This window comes from Ornithorhynchus anatinus, chromosome X1, assembly GCF_004115215.2.
Source record: "Ornithorhynchus anatinus isolate Pmale09 chromosome X1, mOrnAna1.pri.v4, whole genome shotgun sequence".
In the NCBI taxonomy this organism is placed as follows: domain Eukaryota; kingdom Metazoa; phylum Chordata; class Mammalia; order Monotremata; family Ornithorhynchidae; genus Ornithorhynchus; species Ornithorhynchus anatinus.
In genome coordinates this window covers 100,898,536-100,911,938 of record NC_041749.1, presented here as the reverse complement: position 1 = coordinate 100,911,938, position 13,403 = coordinate 100,898,536, and the positions used below count along the sequence as shown (strand labels likewise).

General features: G+C 42.2%; 1 non-coding gene across 1 annotated transcript; it reads left to right on the top strand.

Moving 5' to 3' along the window:
- Positions 1 to 258: 258 nt before the first annotated feature.
- Positions 259 to 396, top strand: LOC114807057. The gene has a single exon (XR_003755110.1). It is a non-coding gene; the product is annotated as a small nucleolar RNA SNORA7 (small nucleolar RNA).
- The last annotated feature ends 13,007 nt before the right edge of the window (positions 397 to 13,403 follow it).

The following is a 13,403-nucleotide window of genomic DNA, read 5'->3' as shown; positions in this document are numbered from 1 at the left end:
CAGAAAAACCAGGCAGTTCCTATAATCAGAGGGTAACAAAATGAATCAAATTTCCTCACTGCATTAATTATTACCTGGAGTTGGTTGGGCAGTTTTGGAAATGTCATTGATAACTCTTCCAGACCACCCAGGTGATTAAAGACTCAGAAGATATTCCAAAAAGCCTTGAATGAATGACCTCAGCTTCAAAAATAGTCCCACCTACCTCCATCTCTGAAGGGACAACTTAAAGCAATGGCAATAGCTAGTGCTCTAAACCCCCTCTCAGGTTTGCAGCTGGAGAGTTTCCAGTACTCTACCAGTCTTGGCTATGGGAGGGAGAATCAAGCAGAGGCATACCCATTCCATTCCTAGCTTGGGCAGTAGCTAGCGAGCAGAAGGCGATCTGCTACAAGTCAAAACACATCTGAGCTGGGCAGCAGCGACATAGGAGACAATTGAGGGTGGAGACTCAGGTTTACTGCACAGAAGGCAGTGGTAAACCCCTTCTGTATTTTTACCAAGAAAACTCTATGAATACACTACCAGAATGATTGCAGTTGGAGGTGGGACGTTCTGGGAGAGATGTGTCCATAGAGTCGCTATGGGTCAGGAAGGACTCGACAGCATTAGGCAAGACAACAAGTGCTCTAAACACCCACACACTGACTCCCCCTCCCTTGCCAATCCATTCGTACCACTCTCTGTACCAAGATGTATAGACAAACACAATGGATATCATTCCTGCAGCCAGAATCATTGTGGTTTGGGAATTGAACTGGATTTTAATACAAGGCAGAAATGTTATTTTAATGGTCTTTGTACATGGGAATGAGTGCCACATAATTGATGTGCAGCATGTTCTTTCTTTTTAGGTAATTCCACTTAGCAGCAAAAAATGCACCTCCGATATCTTTATCCTTTTAAAAATGGTGATCTATTGAGACAGGTTATTGTAAATTAATGCTGTACAAAGACAAACCAACAACCTTAAACAACTGAACATGATTATATGGGTCTTTCAGAATAAGTTTTTGTGCATTGAGTTTAAGTGCAGCCAATTTTGAAATTGGCTCATATGACCCTCAGAAGATTTAGGCTCTCCAAGCACTTGGTGGTCCCCTCCTCCAGACAGTGGTACCTCATATTGTTTCCTAAACCACTTCTGAAATACTGGATAGTGATGACATCCATGAATTGCCTATCCATCATGATATCCTGCATAATTGCACAGAGGTCTCCCAGTGGGCTGTTTTATCAACAGCCTTTGTTTGCTGAAGCCACAAAAACTGGCAACTGAGACATATTCGTGATGGAGCCTAATCTTCAGATAATGGTACTGTTAACATGTATCACTATTGTGTTCTCCAGCATTACATTTCAATTCCTGTAATTCCAGAAATGACCCTTCAACTGGATTGCTTCCCCTGAAATGTAATTTCCTGAAGAACCACATTCTAGAAGACATCAAATTGCATCCCTTTGTGCCCATGGTTTATCCAAGCAAAGGAAATGGATTATTGCTGAGGAAAGGGTGGTTCCAAATTGCAATTATGACTGTTAAGCCAAATGTGAAATTAGTTTCAGTAATTAAAAAGAGATCTCCCACCCCTCTCTCCCAATTCTCAATATTGCATCTGGTGCCAGTTAAAAGCGCCCTCTTTTAGACTGTGAGCCCATTGATGGGCAGGGATTGTCTCTGTTGCCAAATTGTACATTCCAAGCACTTAGTAAAGTGCTCTGCACACAGTAAGTGCTCAAAAAATGCGATTAAATGAATGAATAAAAACCAGTAAATCCTTAATAAATTCAGATTAGAATGATTCTTCCCATGCAGTTCCCTCTTCTCTTCCTTCAAAAAAATTTGAGCTAGGTTATAAAAGTCAGAAATAGAGGGTATTGAAATAGCTTGTACAATTTTTAAAAATAATAACTGTGGTATTACATCCTTACTGTGTGCCAAGTAATTGTACTAAGCACTGGGGTAGACGCAAGGTAATTGGGTTGGATACCATCCCTGTCCCACATGGGTATCGCAGTGAAAGAGAGAAAAGGAATTGAATCTCCAATTTAGATGAGGCATAGAGAAGTTAAATGCTTTAGGCCACACAGCCAGCAAGTGGTGGAGCAGGGATTAGAATCCAGTTCCTCGCACTCCCCTTCCCCACAAGCTTGTGCTCTTTCTACTAGATTACACTACTTTTCTAGCATTTACTGTGGGTTTTTTATCCAGGACCCCACACAATTTCTGCTCCCATTTTCCATCTTCAAGTGAGGCTGATAGAAAAATCAATCAATCGCATTTATTGAACGCTTACTGAATGCAAAGCTCTGTACTAAACTCTTGGGAGAGTTGGTAGACAGAGTTAGACACATTCCCTGCCCACAGCGAGCCTGCAGTCAGGAGGGGGAGACAGGCATTAGTATAAATAAATAAATTATGGGTAGGTAGATAAGTGCTATGGGGCTGAGAGAGGGGTGAATGAAAAGAACAAATCAGGGTGACACAGAAGGGTGTGGGAGAAGAAAACAAGAGAGCTTAATCAGGGAAGACTTCTTGAAAGAGATGGACCTTCACTAAGGCTTTGAAGGTGGGGAAAGTGATTGTTGAATATGAAGAGGGAGGTCATTCCAGGCCAGAGGCAGGATAAAGGCTAGAGGTAGATGGCGAGTTAGACAAGATTGAGGTACAGTGAGGAGGTTGACGTTAGAGGAGCGGAGTGTGAGGGCAGGGTTGTAGTAGGAGAGCAATGAGGTGAGAATGGAAGGGGAAGAGAGACTGAGTGCTTTAAAGCCGATGGTTAGCAGTTTCTTTCTGATGCAGAGGTGGATGGGCAACCACTGGAGGTTCTTGAGGAGTGGGAAGCAAGTGACACTCATTATTTGAATAGAGTTTATTGCCGGTACCCCTGGCAGAGCACCCTTCTCTTCCAAAAGACCCAAAGACCAGAAGACTTAGGATCCTGGTGTACAAGAGTCCAGCACACAGACTCTGGGGGGCGGGGGGGACAGCAACAGGGTATATGCTAGAGAGTACCTGCCCAAGGTCCCAAAGTAGACAAGTGGCAGAGCCAGGATTAGAACCCAGGACCTTCTACCAGGTCCATGCTCTATCCACTAGGCTATGCTTCTCTATCATCTCTCTATCCCAACCTAACCAATCCTTTCTCTATTCTTCTCTTGTGGTGGATGAGGTCAACCCTACTCCCTGAATCTGCAGGGAGAGCAAGAAGGAGTCACTCCTGTGTTCTCTACCTGCTGGGGACATTGGGAAAATTCTAAAATTTGGAGCTCCAGCCAGGTAGATAGATGGTTCTGGAGGGATTATTAATTTTTGAAGTTGAAGTTTCTGATTGGTATTCATTATTCTGCTACTATGGTTGATCCCAGGATTTTATATGTGTGTATACGTATATATATGTATATATTATATATCAAAGGCAAAAAAATGAATCAGATTTTCCCACTGCATTAACTATTACCTGGAATGTTAGGCAGTCTTAGAAGCGTGGCTCAGTGGAAAGAGTCCGGGCTTTGGAGTCAGAGGTCATGAGTTCAAATCCCAGCTCTGCCACTTGTCAGCTGTGTGACTGTGGGCAAGTCACTTCACTTCTCTGGGCCTCAGTTATTTCATCTGTAAAATGGGGATTAAGACTGTGATTCCCCTGTGTCTACCCCAGCGCTTAGAACAGGGCTCTGCACATAGTAAGCGCTCAACAAATACCAACATTATTGAGAAGCAGCGTGGCTCAGTGGAAAGAGCCCGGGCTTTAAAGTCGGAGGTCATGGGTTCGAATCCCGGCTCGGCCACTTGTCAGCTGTGTGACTTTGGGCAAGTCACTTAACTTCTCGGTGCCTCAGTTACCTCATCTGTAAAATGGGGATTAAGACTGTGAGCCCCACGAGGGACAACCTGATTCCCCTGTGTCTACCCCAGCACTTAGAACAGTGCTCAGCACATAGTAAGTGTTTAACAAATACCAACATTATTATTATTATTATTATTATTCTGGAGGGATCATTAATTGTTGAAGTTGAAGTTTCTGATTGGTATTCATTATTCTGCTACTATGGTTGATCCCAGGATTTTATATGTGTGTATATGTATATATATATATATGTATATATTATATATCAAAGGCAAACAAATGAATCAGATTTTCCCACTGCATTAACTATTACCTGGAATGTTAGGCAGTCTTAGAAGCGTGGCTCAGTGGAAAGAGCATGGGCTTGGGAGCCAGCGGTCATGGGTTTGAATCCCAGCTCTGCCACTTGTCAGCTGTGTGACTGTGGGCAAGTCACTTCACTTCTCTGGGCTTCAGTTCCCTCATCTGTAAAATGGGGATTAAGAGTGTTGTGAGCCTCATGTGGCACAACCTGATGACCCTGAATCTACCCCAGTGCTTAGAACAGTGCTTGGCACATAGTAAGCGCTTAACAAATGTCATCATTATTATTAATAACTATCCCAGACCCCAGAAAATAATGATAGTAATGATATTTTTATGGTATTTGTTAAGTGCCCAGCACTGTTCTGAGGACTGGGTTAGATAAAAGTTAAAAAGGTTGGACTGTTCCACATTGGGCTCACTGTCTAAGTAGGACAGAGAACAGGTATTGAATCCCCATTTTACAGTTGAGGAAACTGGGGCAAAGAGAAGCTAAGCCCAAGATCACACAGTAGACAAATGGCAGAACCGGTATTTGAACCCTGGTCCTCTTCCTCCCAGCCCCATGCTCTTTCCACTAGGCCATACTGTTTTTCATCTCTATGAAATATACGTGCATGTGTGTCTCCCCCTACTTTAGACTGTAAACTCGTTGATGGAAGGGTCTATGTTGGCTAATTTTCATTGTATTTTTTCAGTCCCTAGTAAAGTACTTGCTACATTGTGAAGATGGTAGTGTTGATAACAACAACAACAAAATACTGAGTATGGGTAAAAGCATGGAATAAAGACAAACTCAAATAGGCCTATTCAGTTGGCAGCAGACAAATTTGGTTTGGGCTAGCAAATACAACACAGCCAAATGCCCGTCATCATGGTTAGCCTGAAATTCAGGTTGTTAAACATTTTGAAAGGAAGAATGCCCTGAATTAAGCTCCAGTTATTCTGCCTTCTCCTAGCTTTTTGTTTTGCTGAGTTCTTTGATTTAATCTGGTATGTGCCAGAACAAAGCACGTGACTCAACCGATGCCAAAACACTGATCAGTCTGTGTGGGATGAAACCAACTGCTACTGCCAGAAGAAATCCTGAACTTGAATGTTTCTAATGGCCAACCTTTATCCAGTTCCCCTTTCATTCAAATAGCAGGCAGTGTTGTCTTGATACTTAGGGACTGAAATCACTCTTAATTTGTCATAATTAAATAGTTGTGGCATTTGTTAAACACCATGTGCCAAGCATTCTACTAAGTGCTGGGGTAAGACATAAGATAATCAGGTCGGCCATGGTCCCTGTCCCACTTGAGTTTCATGTTCTAAGAGGGCGGATGAACAGGTATTTAATCCCCATTTTTCAGATGAGAAAACTGAGACACCGAGATGTTCAGGGACTTGCCCAAGGTCACACAGCAGACAAGGTTTTTGGGGTAGAGCTAATTCTTTGAGGCCCCCAAAGTGTTACCTGCATCTACACGGTGGTTGCTGCAAGCATTGTGTTTGTGCTGAGCGGTAGCTTTCTCCCATGTAGAAAGGACTTAGAAAAATCCTCTCATAATATAAATTATGCCCATTGGGTCACCACTCCACTGTTACATTTGGTAAATGGCAGAGAAAACATCCAGCAAATTATATGCTGGTTGAGTAGTCACTTAATTTTACTGTGCCCTTTCATTACTTTTGAAGCCTGCAGTGACAGTATGTGTTATCTCATTGATAACCACTATATTAACCTGTTTTAATTTCTCTAGAATCTACCCCACATTATTCCTATGAGGAATATCATTATCATTTCCTTAGGGATTAAAGGTATGTTGTAAGTAGGGCTGGAGAAAGGGGTTGGGGTGAGGAGGGCGATTGGCCATGTGATGTTAAGGAGACTGGTGATGAGGCGCCGCTCCTAGTTTGGTGTCCCATATAGACCACTCTGGAAGGCAGTACTATGGATAAGGTCACCTGAAGTATAACAAGAGTGAGGTTTCTAAGTCGAGGCTTAAAAATAGGGATTGGGATCTCAAGGCAGTGGTACAGAAGGAGGGAGAAGAAAAACGTGTGGGGTGGGAAGAGAAAATAGAGGAAGAGAACAGAAGAGGGTAAAGGAGAGAATCCCTCCTACTTAGACTGTGAGCTCCATGTGGGACAGGGACTGTGTCCAACCTAATTCACTTGCATCTACCCCAGCACTTAGAACAGTGTTCGATACATATTAAGCGCTTAACAAATGCCATAAAAAAGTCACATGCCCTCCCTCCTGTCCGGAATTCCTTCACCCTTCACAGTCACTACTCTCCCCATCTTCAAAATCCTACTAAAAGCACATCTCCTCCAGGAAGCCTTCTCTGACTAATGTATCATTTCCCCTCCCTACCACATTAGTCATGCATATGATTCTGTACCCCTAAACAATCAGTCAATCATATTTATAGAGCACTTACTGTGTGCAGAGAACTGTACTAAGCACTTGGAAGAGTACAATATAACAGTATAACTGACATTCTCTGCCCACAACAAGCTTACAATCTAGAAGGAGAGACATACATTAATATAAATAAATAAAATTACAGATATGTACTTAAGTGCTATGGGGCTGGGATGAATAAAGGGAGCAAGACGGGGTGATGCAGAAGGGAGTAGGAGAAGAGGAGAGGAGGGCTTAGTCAGGGAAGGCCTCTTGGAGGAGATGTCCCTTCAATAAGGTTTTGAAGTAAATGTCTGGATATGAAGATGGAGGCCATTCCAGGCCAAAGGCAGGATGTAGGTGAGAGGTTAGTGGCGATATAGATGAGATTGAGATACAGTGAGAAGGTTAGCATTAGGGGAGCAAAGTGTGTGGGCTGGGTTGTAATAGGAGAGTAGCGAGGTTAGGTAGGACGGTGCAAGGTGATTGCTTTAAAGCCAGCAGTGAGGAAAAGTTTTTGTTTGATGTGGAGGTGGATGGGCAACCACTGGGGGTTATTGAGTGGGGAAACATGGCCTATATGTTTTTGTAGAAAAATGATCCAGGCGGCAGAGTGAAGTATGGACTGGGCTGGAATGGGGTGAGAAAGGAGGCAGGGAGGTCAGCAAGGAGGCTGGTACAGTAATCAGTAATAAAGTATCTAAGCATATGGATACTCACCCCACAACACTTATGTACATATCCCAATAGTTGATTTACTCCCCTACCTGTAATTCATTTTAATGTCTGCCTCTCCTGCTAGATTGTAAACTCCTTGTGGACAGGTTTTCTGTTTACCAACTCCATTTTATTGTTCTCTCCCAAGGGCTTGCTACAGTGCTCTGCACACAATAGGTGTTGAGTAAATATTGTTGATTGTTCCCAGGGAGGAGGTGATTTATCTCTTCCTCCACTGTTGCTGGTGCCCAGTGCTCTTTTCCATTATCTGCTGATGCCTGATCCCTGCTGTTTTGTCCATCCTGAGGCCATGGGGAGGGGCAGAGAGGGAGGGGACGGCTGCCACTGCTAATCAAACCAGGAGAAGGCCAGAGGCTGGTGGTAATCAAAGATACACATCTGCCCCAGAACCGGCCCCCTAGTCCATTGGTAGACATTTCTGGCAATCAAACAGTGGTATTTATTGAGTGTTTACTGTGTGCAGAGAACTGAACTAAGCAAATATTTCTGGCTGGACCAGAAACTCCCATCAATCATCCTGAAGGACTAGTTCAACCATGGCAGCGATGACTGTAGTCAAGTAATTTGTTCCTGCCACCCAGAATAAAGTAGATTTTAGGCCTTTGAGTAGTAAGCAGAACTGTGAAAAGTGTCACCAGGCTTCTTATTTTGGGATGTTTGGTCACCTTACCTTGGACAGCTAGTAGCTCAAGACCTCTTCTAGAGTTCAAATAGTGCTGCATTCTGGCAGGGATCCCTGAAATGGATCATGTCTCCTAACTCTACTGTATTCTTTCACAAGTGCTTAGTACAGTGCATTGCACACAGGTGCTCAATAATATATTAAATAATCTGTGGGAGTGGTCTTCATATTAGTCATTTCTCCTGTAGACTGCAAGCTCCTTATGGGCAGAGATTGTATATAATAATGATTATTATGGTATTTGTTAAATGCTTACTATGTTCCAGGTACTCTACTAAGCGCTGGGGTAGATACAAGCAAACCGGACTGGACACAGTTCCTGTCCCTCGTGGAGCTCATAGTCTCAATCCCCATTTTACAGAGAAGATAACTGAGGCTCAGAGAAGTGAAGTGACTTGCCCAAGGTCACACAGCAGACAGATGGCAGAGCTGAGATTAGAACCCGATCATCCTGGAAACATTTCCCAACCTTGGCTTCACTGACTTTGTCTTCTCCTGGTTCTCCTCATCTCTGTCCATTCAGTCTCAGTCTTCTTTCTGGGCTCCTCCTTTGCCTCCCACTCTCTAACTGTTAGGGTCCCTCAAGGTTCAGTTCTGGGTCCAATTCTATTCTCCATCTATACTCATTCCCTTGGAGAACTCATATGCTCCCATGGCTTCAACTACCATCCCTCTGCGGATGATACCCAAATCTACAACTTCTCCCCTGATCTCTCTCCCTCCCTCCAGGCTTGCATCTCCTCCTGCCTTCAAGACATCTTTACTTCAGTGTCCTCTCATCACCACAAACTAAACATGTCCAAAGCAGAGCTCCTTATCTTCCCACCCAAACCCTGTTCTCTCCCAGACTTTCCCGTCAATGTAGACGGCACCACCATTCTTTCCGTCTCACAAACCCGTAACCTTGGCATTATCCTTTACTCCTCTCTGTCATTCAACCCACAAATTCCATCCGTCACCAAATCCTTTCGGTCCCACCTTCACAATGTTGCTAAAATCTACCCTTTCCTCTCCATCCTAACTGCTACCACGTTAATAGAATCACTCATCCTATCCTTCATAGATTACTGCATCAGCCTCCTTGCTGACCTCCCAACCTCCTGTCTCTCTCCCATATCTCCCCCTCTTTTCCTCAGCTCCCTCTCCCCTCCACGTCTCCCCGACTCGCTCCCTTTGCTCTACCCTCATCTCCCTGTCCCACAGCACTTATGTGTATATACAGAAGCAGCATGGCTTAGTGGCAAGAGCATGGGCTTGGGAGTCAGAGGTCGTGGGTTCTAATCCCAACTCCACCACTGATCAGCTGTGTGATTCTGGGGAAGTCACTTGACTTCTCTGTGCTTCAGTTACCTCATCTGTAAAATGGGAATTGAGACTGAGTCCCACGTGGGGCAACCTGATTACCTTGTCTCTACCCCAGCGTTTAGAACAGTGCTCGGCACATAGTAAGCACTTAACAAATGCTATAATTATTATTATTATTATATCTGCTCCCCACTTCTACACTGTAAGCCTGGTGTGAGTAGGGATTGTCTGTCTTTATTGCTGAATTGTACTTTCCAAGCACTTAGTAAGGTGCTCTGTACAATGAATGAATGAATACTTCACTCCGCTGCCCAAATCATTTTTCTACAAAAACATTCAGGATGTGTCACCTCATCTCCTCAAAAATCTCCAGTGGCTGCCTATCCACTTCCGTTTCAAAAAAACCTCCTCACCATTGGCTTTAAAGCTCTCCATCACCTTGATCCCTTCTCCCTCACCTCACTTCTCTCCTTCTATAACCCAGCCTGCACACTTCACTTCTCTGGTGCTAACCTTCTCACTGTGCTTCAATCTCACCTGACTGGCCTCCGACCGGGCCCACATCCTCCAGTAATTGACAGACAATTACTTTCCCCACTTCAAAGCCTTATTGAAGGCACAGCTCCTCCAAGAGACCTTTCCAGACTAAGCCCCCCTTTTCCTCATCTCCCACTCCCTTGTGTGACAGCCTGACTTGCTTCCTTTGTTCTCCCCCCTGCCACAGCACTTATGTAGATATCTATAATATATAATTATTAATTATATAATATGTATTATATATAATTATATCATATAATAAATTATAATTTATTTGTATTGATGTCTTTCTCCCCATGCCCCACCCCCCAAGACTGTGAGCTCGTTGTGGGCAGGGATTGTCACTGTTTACTGTTGTATTGTTCTTTCCTAAACTCTTAGTACAGTGCTCTGCACACAGTAAGTGCTTAATAAATACAATTGATTGAATGAATGAATGAATGAATCTGACTCCCAGGGCCATGCTCTTATAGTGGCTTTTTAACCTGAAGAGACATTTTAGTCACCATAAATCCAGATAGTGGTAAATGATCTTAGTTAAGGAGGCCAAAAATGAATTATGTCCTAAATTTTTCAGATGTATTAAGTTCAAAAAGCAGCATGGCTTAGTGGTTAGAGCATGGGTCTAGGAGTCGGAAGGACTTGGGTCCTAATCCCAGATCTTCCACTTATATTCTGTGTGACCTTGGGCAAGTCACTTAACTTCTCTGGGCCTCTGTTATCTCATCTGTAAAATGGGGATGAAGACTGTGAGCCCCATGTTGGACAAGGACTATGTCCAACCTGATTAACTTGTATCTACCCCTGTGCTTAGTACAGTGCCTGGCACATAGTAAGCACTTAACATAAATCTTTTTAAAAATGCAAAAAGCAAAAAACTTTCCCCTGAAATTTTTGGACAGCGGAGGGCAAAATGCAATTTTTTCACCTCAGTTTTGTGGATGATTAGTAGTGTAGATCTGGCCAGTCAGAATAACCAATTCACAGTTCAATTTATAGAACTAGGATTGATTCTACAGACTACCTCAGGGTAATTTTCTTCCACCTGCAAGAAGTCACTCACAGGATTGTTTCCAGTTGGCATAGCACATATAGGGCTCCGTTAATGTTTTTCCACAGGTAAAATCTGGTTATAGCAAACTTCAAGGGCAGCTGTAGCCCACATGTAAATATTGAATAGCACCCAGCTATATAATTATAATGTAGTTCTAATATAACATAGTTCTTTAATATAATTATAATGAAGTTCCTATAATTAACTGATTTGTTTCCAGAAAGCCTTTTGGTGTCATACCAGTTTCTTTGCTCCTCTTTTTTTTGGTTTTTTCTCTGCTCCTGAGCTATAATTTTTCCATTTGCCTCTCTCCCTGATCAGGCTAAGCAGGGAAGCTCTCTCATGACAATTGAATCGACACATTGGGTTTAAAATAGATGAAAAACCTCACACTACCCCAGTCTTCACATTGGTTAATCATTCTGTCTCCCTATTTGACATTTCTTTTGTGGTTCTGCAGTTGAGTGTCTCAATGGAAGGCTAAGGACCTCACCGTGGTTTTGTTACTTATGGTGGGATGTAGCACATTTGCAAGTCATGGGCATGCTCAGAAGGGTGTCACGAGTGTCCCCTCTGACACTGAGCTGCAGAGAGGCCTTAATCATATTCTCTGCTACTCAAGAAAAGATAGTTCCACATAGATGACATCTAAAACAAGGAAATCAAGTTGCCACAGCGTGGATTTGCCTTATGAAGGCAAATAACCCACAGGCACTGTATTAGTCTTTTTGAAATTATGCATTGTAGGTGATGCATAAATTACAGTTAAAATGCCTGATGTGGAGCTAAAAATAGATGAGCCTTAGGTGAGCGTGCTGTTCTCTAGAGTCCCTGAGAATATATTTTTATGGGAATTTGAATGAGTAGCAGAACTTTCACCTTTCTGTCATTCAACTTAAAGATCTTGAAAGTCTATTTTCATCTTCATTTGCTGCTTCTTGCATATCTTTTCCTATGTTTGTTTAAGGACTTTATTATCTGAAAAAATGTACTTTTCTTAGGCCTCTAAATCCTCACACACCTTTGTGTAAAGGAGAAAAATAGGGTCAAATTGTAGTTCATTTGAGTTATCTTCTATAGGCATTTATAACTGACAAGTGAATGCATCAGTTGCTTTAAATAGCCAGACTAAAGTTATTCATAAAAATAACAAAAGGAATCAGGCTGATGAACATACTCAGGGATTGAAGGGTGTTGAATTACTTTAATTTTACTGTGGTGAGACTTAGCTGAAATCATAGAAGCTTAGAATTGTTTTCAATCTTATGATCTTTGTGTTGAAGCTATTAATGAAAAAAAGATGGAACAATTTATTCTAGCCTCCTTTAAATAAACCTTTCACCATTAACACGTTCATAGTTTTACACATTTTTTTTATTTGATGGATTTACTTTTAGTTCCGGTTTTAATTAAGCACTGCATTTAGCTGGATGGATTTAGAAGATGTAGATGGTCACTTTTACCTATTTGTTTTTTCAGGACCTGATTGTCTTGTGTCCAACTGAGCTCTTAATACAGTGTTTGGCACATAGCGCTTACAAAATGCCAATATTATTATTGTTATTATTAATAAGTGAAATGGAAAGAAAATATTATTCTTTAAGTGCCATAGTTGTAAAGATTTTCCTTTCCATTCCACAAAATATATTCCTTTGGTTGTGAATTTTCAGTAGATTTATGATATGGAAAGAATGACCCTATTATTTTATCTTCTGAATTATTTGCTTTCATACTTCACAGTTTAGAACAGAAATAAGTCACTCGAGCAATCATATTTGAGTACCTAGCAGTGTGGCTTAGTGGAAAGAGCCCGGGCTTGGGAGTCAGAGGTCATGGGTTCTAATCTCAGCTCCACCACTTGTCTGCTGTGTGACCTTGGGCAAGCCATTTAACTACTCTGTGCCTCAGTTACCTCATCTGTAAAAATGGGGATTAAAAAATCTGAGCGCCACGTGGGACAATCTGATTCCCCGTATCTACCCCGACACTTAGAATAGTGCTCAGTACATAGTAAGCACTTAACAAATACCATTATTATTATTATTATTACCCAGCACTATAAAGTACATGACAGATAAGACAAAGATAGAAAATATATGATCCTTGTTCTCTGAGAGCTTACACTCTAATGGAGGAGATAGACATTAATCCAGTGTGTGGCCCTGGGCAAGTCACTTAATTTCTGTGGGCCTCAGTTTTCTCATCTGTGGGTTCGGTACCAGTTCTTCCTCCTACCTAAGACTTTGAGCCCCATGTGAGAAAGGAATTTTGATATTATCTTGAATATACCTTAGCCCTTAGTAAATGCTTGGCATATGGTAAGCATGTAACAAACGCCACAATCATCATTAATATAGGGTGGAGAAATAAGTTTAAAAGAGGGATAAGTGACTTTTTTAAATAGAGCATATAAATGGATATGATGCAGGTGGCTGTGAGTGTAAATCTGAGGGGGTAGTTGGGAGAACATGATGTGAGAGAAGCAAATTAATCAGGGAATGCCTCCTGAAGGGGGTGGGCCTTCAGGAGGGTTTTGAATATGGA